Below are 17,226 nucleotides of genomic sequence, written 5' to 3' on the forward strand. Positions count from 1 at the left end.
TCTAAGAGCTGTCATGGTGTCTCTTCATAGAACACTGTGTAAAATTTGTGGGTAATGGAGTCTGTGGTTGGAATGGACACTTGAGTGTTGGTAGTCTGTGGTTCTTGAGCTGGACACTGTGACTTGTGCCTGTGACCACAACAGGCTAAGGAGGCTAAGGAAGAAGGATTGCCTTGATTGGAGGCCAGCCTGAACTACCAAATCCCTGTCTTTAAAGAAACCTGCCTTCGATTCTTCCTGATGTACTACAATGAGTGCCACAGGGTTCCATTTTACTCCCATCCTCCCTAAAGGAAATTTGGAAAGTTATACATCCATTCAAACCTTTTGAATATTTTTAATTTCTCATTATTAGTTTAATGGCAAATTATTTAATTTCTGATATATTAGCATTTTAAGTGTATGTATTGATTTGTGTGTGTGTGTGTGTGTGTGTGTGTGTGTGTGTGTGTACCTGCAGGCCAGAAGAAGGCATTGGTGTCCTCCATTACTCTCCACCCACCCCTCTGAAGCAAGGTCTGGCACCAGTATTTTGTCTGCTAGGCTGGAGCCAGCAAACCCTAGTAACCCTCCACCTTTGTCTGCTTTGGAGTTTCGGTTACAGGTGTGGGGTTGCTGAGCTTGGGATGCGTACTAGGATCCCAATCCCAGGTCTGCTGATTGTGAAGTGAGCACTGCTAACCACTGAGCCGTCACTCACTCTAGCCCCCACCCTAACAGGTTAAGAAAGAAATATTTATTAAATATACTCATCAAGACCTACATTTCAGAAGTGGAAAAGAAGGGTGGTTGCCACAGTCTGGAGGCAGGACAAAGGAGGAACTGCCTGATGGGTGCATACTTCCAGCTTTACAAGATGAAAAGATTTCTTAAGTTGCTTGCACAGTGACGTATGTGTGCTTGCCACAATTAAGATGGTTAACATGGTAAACGGACAAGTATATTGCCACATTAAAAAAATTCAAAGTAAATTTAAAAAGTAAAGCTTGTGTTTAACAGACTTTTATATTAGTTCTAGTTTTTATTTGTTTTTGTTTCTATTCCTCCCCCCATAAAATTTTAATCTATTCTATTTACTTCTTTGATCATATTTTATTGGCTTTTGACAAATCACGTCTCTGTCACAAATATGTGAATATAAGTTTAAATTTGAGACAGTTTACCCCTGTGACCTCAAAATACCAAGTATTTAGTAATTGGTTTAAAAAGCTCTGAGGATCAGCAGGGCGTGTAGCTCAGTATCTGCCTAGCAGGCAGGAAGCCCTGGGTTCTAGTCTTAAGTGGACATAGTGTACACTCCTGTAATCCCAGCACACTGGAGGTAGAGGCAGGGGCATCAGGAGTTCAAAACCAGCTTAGGAGACATGAGACCAAGTCTCAAATTAACAAAGTTATAAGTTCACCACTATTGTTGAAAGCAACCTAAATGTTTCAGTTGATGTTAAAAATAGATGTGATGGTTGGTTTTGATTGCCAATGTGGCAAGATTTGGAATCACCTCAGAGCTATACCTTGGATGTATCCATGAGGATATTTCCAGAAAGTTGTAACTGGGGATGGAAGGGAGCTCCCCCAAATATGGGCAGCACCATCCCGTGGGCCGATGTCCCAGACTGAGAGGACTGACTGCGGGAGCACCCGTTTCCTGTCCTGACTGTGGCTGCAGGGTGACTGTTCACCTGACACTCCCATAACCTCACCCTCTCACATGAAGGACGTACCTTCCAACCATAAGTCCAAACAAACACAGAACGCTAGGCCAAGAAGTGAGGCCTCTGACGTCATTGCCTGACTGTGGTTTCCCATGGAGAACTAGGAAATAGTGTACTGTAAGCTTAATGGGATGCGGAAGGCCAGGATGCCAAGAGAAGTGCAGACTGAATTCCCAGCTCAGGAGGTGTCAGGAGAATGTGAACTCCATCAGGAACTGGACCAGAGGCCATGCATGCTATATTCTGACAGAGAGCCCTGAGCACTTGAGTAAGGCCGAATTCTAAAGTGAGGGACTCGCTCGTCTGGTGGGGGAAATTGGACAGCACAGTATTGAGGCTGTGGTGTGCGTCCTGCTCGTTGCTCTCCCCATCTACAGAGAGCAGCAGGCAGAGCAGAAAGAGAGGGAAGCCCGCAGTGTGGCAGGAAAGGAGTGCAAGCTTCAAGCTGCAGACAGGGCAGAGGCAGGCCTAGCACTGAACCATGGGAGAGACCCCATCCCATGGCCCCTGCTTGTAAAAATGCACATTCACCCGAAAGGGGGAGAGACCAAACTGCAAATGCTACTGAAGAAGGCATTCCCTGCTTGGGAGCAGCTGCTTCCGATGTGTCCCCAGGGTCAGTCACCAAGGCACACAAAGGCCATCCCAGCTGTGGTGATAGAAGCTAGACTCCATCTGAAGCTGGCAACAGACCGTGGCACCCTCATTCACATGGTGCTGTTATTGAAAGTTACGGAGTCATGGAGGCTTTGCACTGAAGGGACCAGCTTCCCTTTCGGCAGCCATAACGGTCGAACATGTGCTTCTATGACCTTGTTCTAGACACTAGAAAGTCAGATGCCTGTCTTGTGACAAGGAACCAATCAGAAGTTAGCTGGTGGCGCTATGCTTTACGACCCTGGGTGTGCTTTACGGACAAGTGCACAGCAATGACCACAGAGCATAGCAACCACCCTGGGAGGGCCTATGGGCCATAACAACCAGTTGACCAATCAACACAGGGCAAGCCCTCCAAGCCTGGAGGCACACCAATCGTAAGCCTTGCATACCCCTAGACACTCCCCTTACGCTGTCCTATAAGATCTTTCAGGAGCCCCTAGGAGCCGTCTTTTCGAGCCATCTGCCATGTCGGGTGGGTGAAAGACCCGAGCTAACATGGGGTTAGCTCGTTAAATTACAATAAAGCCTCGTGCAGTTTGCAGCAAGCTCTCGAATCTGCCTGGTGATTGGGGTGACCGCGAACGTGGCCTGGGACCCCGGATACTTGAGTTTTCGGGGGTCTAACAGCACAAAGGTTCTAGAAAGCCTTTGAGGCTGGGCCAGACATGGCAAGGCTGCCTTGCTATTACGGGATTCCCCGCCTGGTTCTGCAGCTGCCTCAACCCCAAATAAACACAGAGATGCTATATTAATTATAAAGTTGTTGGCCAGCGACTAGGGTTTCTTATTGGCTAGCTCTGTCTTAATTATTAACCCATTTCTATTAATCTAAGTATTTCCACGTGGTCTTATCTTACCGGAGAAGGGTCCGAACCGCTTACTCCTTCCTCTGCTCCATGGCGACTGCTCTCTGCCTATCCTTCCCAGAATTCTCATCTGGTTGCTCCACCTATCCTCCAGTCTCATTGGCCACAGTGTTTTATTCATCAACCAATAAGAGAAACATAATACAAAAGGACGTCCCCATCACCTTGGCTTTCTCATTCTAAAGGGGCTGTGCCTAGATGAGGCTTCAGGCAAGCTCTGACCCCTTCTCTCTTCCCATTACACAAGCTGTTCACATGGAAGCTTCTCTTGTTTTTGTTGTTTGTTTTGTTTTGTTTTATCCTGGAAGACATGGGTCAAGACAACTCATATGTAAACATTTTTTCATACAGCTATGTTTAATTCTTTAGATTAAACTCGTAGAGCTGTTACTACTACTTATAAGAAGATGATTTTAGCCAAACACAGTGGCACATGCCTTTAATCTCAGCACTTGGAAGGGGAGACAGGGGAATTGACACAAATTTGAGTCTAGACTGGGCTACCCAGTGAGACCCTGTCTTAAATGAACAAAGACCATTTCTTCCCAACTTGTAAATAATTGTGTATTTTGTATCCTGTTAATACATGTTAATTGCAGGCATTTTATAGAACAAAGAAAAATTTAAATGATATTCATGCTGTTGTTACACCTCCTGAGGAGGGCTGGAGAGAGTGCACACTGGTCTTACAGAAACCCAAGTTCAGTCCTCAGCGCCCATGTCAGGAAGCTCACAACTGCCTGTTATTCCAGCTCTAGGGGTTTTGATGCCACTGGCCTCCACAGGGACCCTACACGTGTACATCAATCCACACATAGTCACATAATTAAAAATAACTCTTTTAGAAATTTTTAAAACAATTATTTCACTGTCTGGTTCCAGAATTTCTTATAAAAGGATAAAACAGTAAGCTAAGTCCAGTTCTGTTATGTCCTAAAGGACATTAGCCGTAGGAACTCTCATTTTTCTGTAATGACTTACTTAATGTTGCAAGGAGCTTTGTGCTAGCCTAGAGCTGTATCAGTGTTAAATGTGGAGACAAAATGAAAGCTCTCTCTCCCTCTCACTCCCTCTCTCTCTCTCTCTCTCTCTCTCTCTTACACACACACACACACACACACACATCTCAGACATGATAATAAATTTTCAAAATATTTTGTTAGGCTAGTGGTAGTCTGAATGAAATGCCCTCATAGGCTCATAGAGAGTGGTACTATTGGAAGGCAAGGCCTTGTTAGAGGAGGTGTGGCCTTGTTAGAGGAGGTGTGGCCTTGTTAGAGGAGGTGTGGCCTTGTTAGAGGAGGTGTGGCCTTGTTAGAGGAGGTGTGGCCTTGTCGGAGGGAATGTGTTACTGGGGGTGGGCTTTGAGGTTTCAAATGCTCAAGCTGGCCCAGTGTCTGGTTCTCTCTCTTCTTGCTGCCTGCTGATGTAGATGTAGATTCTCAGCTCCTTTTCCAGCACCATGCCTGCCTGCACACTGCCATGATGATAATGGACTAAGCCTCTGAAACTGTCAGCCAGCCCCAATGAAATGTTTTCCTTTATAAGAGCTGCCCTGCTCATGGCATCTCTTTGCAACAATAAAACCCTAACTAAGACAAAAGTTGGTACCAGTGACCAGGGTATTGCTGTGATAGGCCTGACCATGCTTTTGTTTTGAGGAATGTGGAACACTTGGGGACTCTGAACACAAAAATCAATTGAATGCTTTAAGTGGGATTTAATAGGCCATACTGGTAGGAACATGGATGACAGTGGTGCTGAGGGTGATTTGAACTCTGGGGACATGGCTCAAGACATTTCAGAGAAGAGTATTATTAGTCTGTGGCATCATCATTCTTGTGACGAATATTATTAGTATGTGGCCTGGATCATTCTTGTGATGTTTTGGTGAGTACTTCTTCTGCTGGTAACCTAGAAAAAGGGGGCCAGAGAGCTTTGCCAGATAGTTCTTTTAGGTAATCCGCTGCCAGCAGCATTTATTAAGCCCTATGTGTGAAGAGCACACTCCAGAGGGTCCAGAGGACCCACAATGATATGGGGAGAGGTCAGCAAAGCTCAAGTCATTTTCAACTAGAATTCTTCTCAGCCAGAGCAGTAAGGGAAGACCCCAAGTGTGAGGAGATGAAGTTAACACACCAGCATTTTTCCAGGTAAGCAGATAAAACCCCACGGCCTTAGTCCACTTTCCATCTAAAGGAGATGGCTTTCTTTCCATGATGGCTAATGCTTAAAGAACAAGATGCTGACAGATCTAGACCTCAGACCTAAATCCCAGGCACACTGAACTCACAAGAAAACATTTCTTTAAGGGAAAACGCCATGAGAAGTAGACTGAGGAAGACTGTCTTCCTCAGGACTGATGTTTTACTTAACTTCTATTGAGCTGTTCAAGGCTGAGCTCATCTGAGAGTGCTGTGGAACACACCCAGAATCCCAGCACCTGGAGGCAGAGGCAGCAGGAGCTTGGTGCTCAAGGTCATCCTCAAGTACATAGCAAGTTCAAGGCCAGCCTGAGCTACGTGAGACCCTATCTCAATAAATGAAAATAAATTAATAGTCTGGCTCAAACCCTTCCTGTCCTGTGATGCTTCCCTGATCCTCTAAGGCAAAATGTGAACTTCTGCAAACTTCCAGTATCCTTCGTTTGAGACCTACACATTCACTTGGCTAAACTCCCAGTTCCTGGGGAACTAGTTTTGAATCCTATGCTTTTATAGCTTCCATGGAATTTGCTGCTTTATTGCATAGGAGGCACTCAGTAATCCATGGCTGTTGGTTAGTGCAGTGTTGTTAGAAAGCATATTGTTCCTGGCCAGTATAGGAAGAGAAAGGAAGGAAGAAAGAGAGAGAGAGAGAGAGAAAGAGAGAGAGAGAGAGAGAGAGAGAGAGAGAGAGAGAGAGAGAGAGAGAGAGAGAGAGAAAGAGAGAGAAAGAAAGCAAGCCTGCAGTGTGACTTGGGGCAATTGAATTTACTGGCAAGTGATACTGCTCACTCTGCTGAGGTCATGAGTGGGTCCCTCCACACAGCAGTTTGCAGCCATCCACACCCATTATTGTTGTATTCCTTATGCTCAACATTGTGCTTAAAATTATAGTTGCATGCATTCAACAGAGAGCTTCTGGAACTATTCCTAAATGCTCGATGTGGTATTTAAATTGGACTCATATAATGAAGACCAGGGTGTACAAAGAGAAAGAACAAACCTGGTTTCATATGAGAACATGCATTTTACATTTGGGTGAGTGAGAGGCTTATTAAAGCAGCATGTTCTATTCTTCATGCTAAAATCTAATAAGGTCTATTAAGTTAAAGTATTAGGGGCAGGGGATATGACTCAATGGTGGAGCACTCTCCCAGTGTGCTTGAGGCCCTGGGTTCAGTCCTCAGCATGAAGGGAAAGCAGGCATGGTGGTACACCCATGTAACCAGCACTGAAGAATGAGAGGCCAGCAAGGTGTCTGGAAACAGGCTAGCCCATCTCCCAGTCATAGACATCAAGGTTCAAATACAGATCTTTATACATGTACCACGTGTTTTGGAGCCTGGCTCAGAAGAGTATATTAAATATTCCTGATTGAGTTGTAAAAGTTGGCTGTGAACTAACACAGAGCACACAGGATCACTTTGTCCTATGTGACCATGAATCCCCATGTAAGTACTTCCTAGGACAAAGTACTGGAGACCACTGGGCACCTAGGCATAGAGCTCTTGGTGTTTTCAGCAGTACTACTAAGCTCAGTGGCCATGCAGATCACCAGGGTTCCTGCTGAAATGTACACTGCTTAGGTTCATGTCCAGGGCCCAGGAATCTGTCTTTCTAACAGGCTCTTGGATGGTGCTCTGAGATTAGTCTAATGGCTGCTGCGAAAGAACCATAGCCACTGGGAATCTGGCACCCTCAGACTCTGAGGCTGCTCTATGGCTATTCTAGCAGTGCCTCTTTATGGTCTAGCCCTCAGGGCTGCTGTGCCTTCTCCTGCCCATGAATCCCTGCTGTTTTACCACATAAAAGAGGACTCAGCTCCCTTCCTTTAGAATAATAAGGTATTTGTGATGAACAAACATTAGAAAAGGAATTCTTAGGTTCTCCGGAGAAACAAATTCACCTCATTTGAAATGAGTCCAACTAGGGGCTGGAGACACTGCCAAGGAGTCGAGCAATACTGCTCTCTCAGAGGACCCAAGTTTGGTTCGTAGCACTCATGTTGGAAGGCTCATGACCACCTATCTGTAACCCCAGTTCCAGGAGTTCCAACTCCCTCCTTTGGCCTCCATCTCCACCTGCATTCATGCATACACACCTGACAGAGACACACATGCATAGCCACATTAAAAAAATAAAGAAACTAGTCAAACCAGAAAGCATTGGTTTTTAATCATCCACTTCACAGGCAAGAGACATGAAGCATTCACTTGCATTTCTGTGGCAAGAAACACTGTCCTTTCTTAAATTTATGGTGAAGGTCATCCAGATCCTACATGTAAGAACTAAACCTAAATGTAAGATTCTAAGAAGAGCTGGGTGGTGGTGGCGCTCGCCTTTAATCCCAGCACTTGGGAGGCAGGAGCAGGCGGATCCCTGTGAGTTCGAGGCCAGCCTGGTCTACAGAGCGACAGGCTCCAAAGCTACACAGAGAAACCCTGTCTCGGAAAAGGAAAATTAAAATAAATAAATAAATAAATAAATAAATAAATAAATATTCTAAGGAGAACCCATGGCCACACATGGTAGGCAGTGTTCTCTCAGATGTGAAGATAAAACCCACATAATAAGGATGGTACACACCTTTAATCCCAGCACTCCCCTTTAATTCCAGAGGCAGAGGGAGCTCTGTAAGTTTGAGACCAGTCTCCTCTGTGGAGCTACTTCTAGGACAGCCCTGGGCTACACAGAGAAACCCTATCTGGTGAAAATCAAAAAAAGACAAAATTTTAGGACTGAAATCCTGTGTCAGGGTTTCACATTTTGAGCTTTGAAGTTGCCTTCCAGGAAGAATGAAGTCCTCTCTCTGGTCCTCTGAGCATGCCCAGGACTCAGCAGCTTTTCTGCATTGCCATATGAACCAGTTTCTCTTATGTGTAGGTGTATGTGCCTGTTTTCCTGTGTGATGGAGGCAAGAGCTGGGGTCAACCCTTCTGAGGAGTCGCTCACCGTGTTTGTTTAGTTCTTTCTGACACACAGCCTCTCACTGGGGGTTACAGATGAGGCTAGGCTGCCTGGCAGAAATCCATCCTCCTGTCTCTGTCTTCAAAGCTGGAATTATGATCACACACTGCCATGCCCAGCTTTTTTAAATGGGTGCTGGGGATCTGAATTCAGGTCCTCTACACCCCTGGCCTGAGCCCTCTTTTTATACAGAGTATCACACCATAGTCCAGAAGGCTATGTGGCCCAATTTTACCTCAAATTTATGATGATCCTCCTGCCTCAGCCGCTCAAGAATTGTGCGTGCGTGCGTGCGTGTGTGTGTACAAGATGTGCTGTGGAATAGCCCTTTTGTATACTGCTAAGATGTGTTGCTCTCATTGGTTTAGTAAAGACCTAACTGGCCGGTAGCTAGGCAGGAAGAGGTTAGGTGGGAGAGCTAGGCTGAGCGAAGGCTGGAAAGGAGGAGGACAGAGGGCGGAGTTGCTAGGGGACCCGGGAGAAGCAAGATGAACATGCCATGCTGAAAAAAGGAACCGCCACATGGTAGCGCGTAGATAAGAGGTATGGGTTAAGTCGTAAGAGCTAGTCAATAACAAGCCTAAGCTATTGGGTGAGCACTTATAATTAATAAATCGCTGTGTGGTTATTTGGGAGCTGGCGGGGCAGGAAATTACGTCTACAATGATGTTCATGTGTGAGCACGTGACTTTGTGACCCCGGCAACACGCATGCCGTAGCCCTGCAGTGGAGGCCCAAGCACAGCCTGCCGTCGTGTCTGACACTGGTTGTTTTCATCAGCCCTGTGGCCCTGTGTTTTCTCAGAAGTCTCCTTTTCTGACTCCTGTCTCCCCATAGGAACACTAGGATTGGAGATTCTCTTGCTACAGCATCAGCTTTTATGTGGGTTCTGGAGATTTGAACTCAGGTCCTCAGACTTGTACAGCAAGTGAACTATTTACTCTCTCCCTCCCTGGCCCTCTTTTAATATTCTTTACTAATCAATTCTTCAGTCTGTTGTTGCTTTTTCTCACAGGGTGTTGAACATTTTGAAATCTAGACTCCTATTCACTGCAAAAGAAACCATGGCTTTTTGTTGTTGTTTTACTTTCTTTTTGTATGAGTATGAATGTTTTACCTGCATGTGTGTGTACGCATACCTGTTCCAGCTTTGTGCCTGGTGCCAGAAGAAGTCATCAGATCCCCTGGAATATGGAGTTAAGGATGGTTGTGAGCTGCCATGTGATCCTTTGCCTGAGCAACAAGTGCTCTTAAACACCAAGCCATCGTTACCCCATCATCCTGAAGCCATGGCTTACAGGAGGACTCTGTTCATTAGCTAAAATGACAAGACTTCAGATAAGGACACTGGAATCAGTGCTGAGCAAAAAGTAGTCAGGGAGCTGTGTTCCACCAGTGAAAGTGAAGACAGTGGGATCACCTGTCACTTCAGAGTCCCTGTGTTATCCTGGCTCACTGGCAGTGCTCTGGTAAAGTGAAAGTCCAAGCCCTCAGCAGATCTGGGGGCTTGGAATGCATAGTATTAACTGCATAATACTAACTGCATAACAAGCTTAGGAGCAAACTATCAAATCTAAGCGTCGTTCTGCTGGCTGGCTGGGACTCTTCACTAAACAGGAAATGTCCTGCACTGCTTAGTTTTGTCAACGTGACACAAACCTGAACCCCAGAATCGCCTCCATTAGAAGACCCGTGAGCATGTCTGTGGGGGCATTTTCTTAATTGCTAATTGATTCAGGAGTGGCCATGCCTGGGTAGTGGGCCTGCTCTGAGTGAGAGAAGTAGCTAAGCAAGCCCTGAAGAGCAAGCCAGGAAGGAGCGTTCCTCCTAGGTCTCTGCCTCGGGTTCCTGCCTTGGCTTCTGTCCTGGGTAGTTGTGTGTCATCTTGACACAGTGGGGGTCTTGGGGAAAGAGAAGCTCCGCTGAGGAAATGTCTCTGTCAGATTAGCCTGTGGGGGAGGGGGCATGCTCCTGATTGGTGACTGATATACAGGGCCCAACCACCGTGTGTGATGCCACCCCTGGGCTGGTGGTCTTGGTCTGTATATGAAAGCAGGCTGAGCAAGCCATGAGGAGCACACCAGTATTCCTCTTTATGTCCTCTGGATCATTCTTGCCTCGACTTCCCTCCACAATGAACTATAAACTCTTAGATCTAATAAATCCTTTGAGTTGCTTTGAGTCACCGTTTATCACAGCAGCACAGATGAAACCTGGCATTGTGGTCACTGTACCTCCTTACCTAGAGTTCCTGTTGGGGCAAATGAGGTAGTTTGCAGAAAACTCACAAAGCTGGAAACAAATGAGAAGAGAAACAGAGTGTGCTCAAAGACAACACCAGAGAGAAAGTGGCCAGGCAAAAAGAACAGTGCTAGTTTTTAGACTCGGCTGGTGGCTTCAAGAAGCCACTGACAAGAGGAAGGTTTACTTTGGCTCATGGTTAACGGGGGGTGGGGGTTGGGGGACACCAACCCATAGTGGTGAGGAAGGAAGGTTGCTTGTGGGAGCAGGGCAGCCTGTAAGCGTCAGGGCCAACACTCCAGACACCCACTTCCTCCAGTGAGGCTCCACCTGCTGAAGGTTCTAAAACTGCCCCCAACACAACACCGCCAGCTTGGAGGAGGTGTTTCAAATACACTGGCTTAAGGGGCACTTTTCACGTTCAAACCACAGCCAGCAGGAAGGAAGAGAACTGGATTAGAGACTGAGTCACTGGCAAGTTCTTCTCTTGAAGGCTCAGTCACTAATTCCTGGAACTTGTTGCTTCCACCTTTTGGCACACCAGTTCAGTTCACACACAATCCAGTTCAGCCAGAAGGAAGAAAGGTAGGAAGTCATCCCAAGCACCTTCCAGACACAGCAGGGCGCAGCACACTCCTTGTGCCCCTTGTGCTCCCGCAGCCTGATGCCCAGGGAAAGCCCCCCAGGGAGTCTAAGGAGTTCCCTGCAATGCTTTGAAGTCAGCACAAGTCCAAATTGAACAGGACTAACGGGTAAAGTATAAATTAGAACATTTTAACAAAAGTTCAGTTCAATGAGGCTGGGTGTGGTGGTCCTAGCATTTAGGCTGCAACAGGAAGATCAAGAGTTCAAGATCAGCCTGGGCTACACAGGCCCCTGTCTGGGGAGGGTGGGGGATGGGGAGGTGGCACCATGGTGCCAGCTTTCCAGATGTGGTTAATCTTGTTCCCTGCCACATTCTGGCATGCAGGAGGCCAAGGCAAGAGGATTGCTGCAAGTTTGAGGTCAAGCTGAGCTTTGTAGCAAGACTCTGAGCTGCAGAGATGGCTCACCAGTTAAGAGCTCTTCCACAGGACCTGGGTCCGGTTCCCAGCACCCTCATGATGGCTCACAACCAACCATCTGTAACTCCAGCCCCAGGGGATCCAATGTCCTCTTTTGGTCTCTGCACAGACATATATGCAGACGAAAGACCTATACGTATAAAATAAAATGCTAAATAAAGGGGGCTAAGGAAAGGAAGGTCACTGTGTCATTTGTGGGGCTGAAACAGGTTTTGGGATGGAACACTGATGAAAGGGGAACCTTAAGGGCGTTTCGCAGATCACATCCCAGCAAAGCTGGCAAGGCGGGTGCAGTTGGAATTGAGCCACGTGCAGGAGCCTAGTTAACTGGTGCATACGTCCTCCACACACTCTCAGGAGGCAGCCTCACCGCCCGCCCAGGCTTTCCCTGGTGGATTTCCATTTCTATCGATTGGGGACTTAGATGCTGGCTAGCAATTAGTCCTAATCAGGCAGCAGGATTTTCCTAGGGGGCTGCCAGCTAGCCTAATTGCTGGCAGCTGTGGGGAAGCTCAGCTACCAGGGACAAGATGTTTAACCCCCAGCTTCCCAGGCGCCACCTAGACTTGACCTAGGAATTCCTCCATGTTTGTGACCCTTCCTGATGAAGGGGGAAATGCATAGCCAGGCTCTGAGGTTAGGAACACAGAAAACCAAAACAGGATTAGAGAAAGTTACATTACGGAGTTTAGCAAAAATTCCTACAAATAGAATGGTTACAGTGAGCTATCATCTCCTTCTCTATGTTCTACTGTTCCTGCCATCTCCTTTCCCCCTTAACTCTGTGTGTGTGTGTGTGTGTGTGTGTGTGTGTGTGTGAGAGAGAGAGAGAGAGAGAGAGAGAGAGAGAGAGAGAGAGAGAGCCATGTGCATGTGTGTTTGTGTGGGCACTATTGGCTGTGCAGGTACAAGCCAAGGCCAAGGCCAGATGTCTTTGCTCCGACCCACCTCCACCTTCCTTATTATTTTATTTATTTATTTATTTATTTATTTATTTATTTATTTATTTGAGACAGGGTCTCTTACTGAGCCTAAAGCAGGCTGGCCAATGAGCCCCCATACACCTGTTTCTGCCCTGAGTGCTGGATTACAGGCACTTACTTCCACACCTAGTTTTATGGTTTTGTTTTTTGGTTTATTTGTTTGTTTGTTTGAGACAGTGAGTCACTGTGGCCCTGGCTGGCCTGTAACTCTCTATGTAGGACCGGGGTGGCCTTGAACTCAGAGATCATCTACTTACTTCTGCCTCCAAAGCCCTGGGATTAAAGCTGTGTGCTTCCATACCCAGCCCCATGCCTGGATTGTATGTCAGTGTTGAGAATCTGAACTCAGGCCCTCATTCTTTTACAACAAGCCATTTCTCCAGCCTCATCTTTGTTGCCGTCATCTTCCTCCTCCTCCTTCTTTTTCTTCTTCTTTTCCTTTTCCTTCTCCTTCTTCTCCTCCTCTCCCTCCCCCTTCTTCTCTTCTTCTTTTCCAGTGCTAATGAATGATCCAGGGCCTTGTAAATGCTAGATAACCATTCTACCACTGACATCTCCAACCTGTCTGTTGCGGCGGGGGGGGGGGGGGGGGGGGTTGTTTTCTTTATTTTAACATTTTTTTCTGTGTCTCTGCGGGGTGTCTGTATGTATGTATATGGGAATACTTGTGAAGGCCTCAGGCTAGCATCTACATTTTCCCTCAGTTATTCTTTTATCTAATTCATTGAGGCAGGGTCTCTCACTGAACCCTGAGCTCAATGATGTAACTACTCTAGCCAGCCAGTTGCTCCTGGGATCCCCTGTTCCTGCCAGGCCTACCTGGCATTTATGTGGGCTCTGGGGATCTGAACCCCACAGAGCCATGCAGATCTCCAGCATCTGTGTTCTTGTTGTTTATTTTATGTGTGTGGGGGTGGTATATAAGCCACAGCATGTGTGTGGTGTGTGCGGTGGGGGTGTACACATTGGGAGGTCAGAGAACAACTTGGAGAATCTGTTCTCTTCCTACTCTGTGGATTCTGGGAATCAAACCCAAGTAGTCAGGCTTTTCAGTGGATGCCTTCACTCTCTGGACCATCTCACCCAGCCCTGCCCCATCTCACCCAGCCCTGCCCTGAGACTTTCCAAGCAAATCCTAGACAATACTGTTCGCTTAGAAGTACTTTAATGAGTATTTGTAATACAATTCAAGGTGTTTAAAAAAAAATATCCACAACACTGTACTGTATTCATCCAAACGAGTAATAACTCTTTTATATTATCAGTGTGCAGAGCATTCATAACACCCCCAGAGTTTGTTTCTGTTGGTTTGAATCAGAACCTAATCAAGGTCCAACTGGTTTTATTCTGCATGACAAGGTGGTGATAGGCTGCAGTGTCGCAATCTTTGGTGTGTTCCTCCATCCGCATATCTTGTATAAAATGGACTGTTATCATAATGAAATACCTGAGACTGGGTGACTACGAAGAGCACACAGTTGTTTAGCTTCTGGTCTCGGAGACTAAAAGTGTCAAAATAGCATAGCACTAGCTTTGACAAGGGCCTCCACCTCATGGAGATGACATTACCAGAAAAGCACATACAAGAGGAAATGATCCTATGACCAGACAGAAAGCCACAGTGAGGAAGAGGGTCAGGCTCTTCCTGTGACAACTTGAATAAGAGCCATCTAATCTACCCTCAAGGCAGAAATTGCAAGAGAACTACTTAATACTACAACATTCCAACAACCCAAAAGTCCCCCTCTGGGCCCCACCTCCTATAGGTCCCACCTCCTCTCAGTTCCCCACACTGAGGACCAAGCTCCCTAAACATGAGCTCTTCAAGAACACAATCAAATCAGCACCATCCACCCTCCAAGTCGCATGCTCAGCTCAGCATGCAGGGAGCATTCAGTGGTCCCCAAGTACCGTTGCACGTCACCCAAATCTAAGTCCAAAGAGATTCTTTCCCAGATGATTCCCTACAAAACCAAAACCAAGTTCCCTTCTTCCACTTTGCAGTGGTGCAACCAAGATAGGGCAAGCATTTCTGTTGCAAAGAGAGAAATAAAGCAGATGTAATCAGTGCAAAGCAAGACAAACCCAGCAGGATAGATTTGAAATCTTAAGTCCCAAGCCCGACATTCTTTGCAGCAGTAGATAGGCCTGATGTCCTGTGCAGCCTGGCTCCTGCAGCTCTGTGGATCCTCACAGCTGCTATCCCAATATGGGAGCGTGCACACACACACACACTCACATACACTCACACACTCTCTCTCTCTCTCTCTCTCTCTCTCTCTCTCTCTCTCTCTCTCTCTCTCACACACACACACACACACACACACACACACTGGAGGCTCCTGGCAGGTTCCAACACACCAACACACCACAGCAACTCTACCTGGCCACTTCGATGTCCTCTTTAAAGCACAGTGGAGCCACCATGGGCTCAAACTGTTTCCTTGAGTACACCTGCAGGCAGTCTCGTGCAGACACCACTGCCAGCACAAGTGATACTAGAGGGTGGAACACTGCATGAGAGAACAAGAAGTCCCAGTTCAAGATGAGTTTAGGTGATGAGACCGTAGTAGGCTAAGAGGCTCCTTCCCACAGACAGGGGGGAGAACAGCTACTTCACAATTGCAGGTACAATTACAGTAACAACCCCAGTCCTTGGCACCACAGGCTGGGTACATTATAAAAGAGAGAAGTTTGCTTCGACTTTGGTTCTAATCTAAGGTCCAGATATCACAATTAGTGATAGCCTTGTGGCTGACCGTACTGAAGCGACCTAGGGCATTACAAGGTGTGTGTGTGTGTGTGTGTGTGTGTGTGTGTGTGTGTGGCAACTATATGTCTGTGTACATGTATTTATATATGTGTGTATTTTGTGTGTATGTGTGTGTTTGTATGTTTGTAGGTGTGCCCTAGGGTCTGTTTTCTATAAAGCCACTGGGATTCATAAATGGGAGACCCTCTCTGATAACTTTAATTCAGTCACCTCCCACGGGCCCCATTTTCCCAGTAGCCTCCAGTGGGGACTGACTTTCACCATGAGTGTTGCAGGCAGCAGGCAAAGCAGCCACAGGGAGGGATAAAGCCTGATACTTCTCAAGAGCACTCTGTTCTGGTGCCGTGAGCTGCTTTGGGCTCTTTAGAGGCACAAAATGTCTAAGTGCCCAACTTAGTGATGGTTAGCACTCAGTGTCGAATTCAAGGCTGCCATCCTGGCTCCCCTCCGGCATTTCATCACATGGTTTGAGCAAACACCAACAGTCACAGCTAGTGCAATTACTTTGCTTGGAGCTGTGGTGTCTGATACTAGGACATTGGCTATAATTCTCCTGTAAATAATTATCTGCACTTCATGTTCAGAAAAGCAAAATAAATATCTTCCATCCCATCTGTCCTGTCAGATCAATGGGCCAATCTCCTGAACACCTCTGAGTATAGCTATGAAAACTGGACATGGGGGCTCAGGCAACCCCGGGACTCAGGGAACTCAGACAGAAGGATCACACATTTGAGGCCAGCAGGCTCTACATAAAGAGTTCTAGGGCCAGCCTCAGCCTGTCACATATAATCAAACAAGCCCGGTGTTGCAGGCTTTAATCTCAGCTCTCAGGAGGCACAAGCAGGTGAATCTCTGAGTTTGAGGTCAGCCTGATTTATAGAGTGAGTTTCAGGACAGCCAGAGCTACATACATAGTAAGACCCTGCCCCACCCCTCAAAAAATCAACAACAACAATAATAATAACAACAAAAACACATCTCAAAACAAAAGAATGTCTGCAGCCCCACTCTGAGCCCTGTGGGCTTGTGTCTGAAGTGTATCTATAGCTGTCCTGATTCTGTGATGCTGAAATGGTTTGGAGTTGAATAGGTACTGCCTCACCACTAACCACTCCCTTGACTTTTGACCTGCACTAGTAGCCTTTGAAGGATCTCTGTCTGGAGCCTGGATGGCAGTTTTCTAAAGAGCCTCATTCACTTAGTCATGCTGGAGATGACAGCGGGTTCTCTGGTGCTGTAACATGATTCTCTATCCCACACAAGTTTAAAGAGACCGTGAATCTGTGTTAAGTTCAGGCTGGGATCAGCATCCCACAGAAAGGTTCACTGTCCCTCAGTTACTTCAGGTTATTGGTTCCAGGACCCTCAGGGTTACCAAAATCTGGGATCTCAAGTCGGTCATACAGATACTGGGGTGTCTATATATCACTCGTGTATGTCTTCCTGTATACTTAAATTTATTATATCCATTTATTTATGGGAGCAGGGCACAAAAACCCACATTTACAAGTGGACAACTTTCAGTAGTTAGTTCTCTCCTTCCACCATGTGGGACCTAGGAATCGAACTCAGAATGCCGCGCTTGGTGACATGCTCCTTTTTTCACTGAGCCATCTCACCAGCTCCTCTTCTGTATATTTTAAACCATCTCTAGAATATATAAAAGAATTAACATGATATTTAAACACTACATAATTGTTATGCAGCCTTGTTTAGGGAATAATGACAACAGGGAGGTCTATATATAAAAGCA

Source organism: Cricetulus griseus, chromosome 8 (assembly GCF_003668045.3).
Source record: "Cricetulus griseus strain 17A/GY chromosome 8, alternate assembly CriGri-PICRH-1.0, whole genome shotgun sequence".
NCBI classification, from domain to species: Eukaryota; Metazoa; Chordata; class Mammalia; order Rodentia; family Cricetidae; genus Cricetulus; species Cricetulus griseus.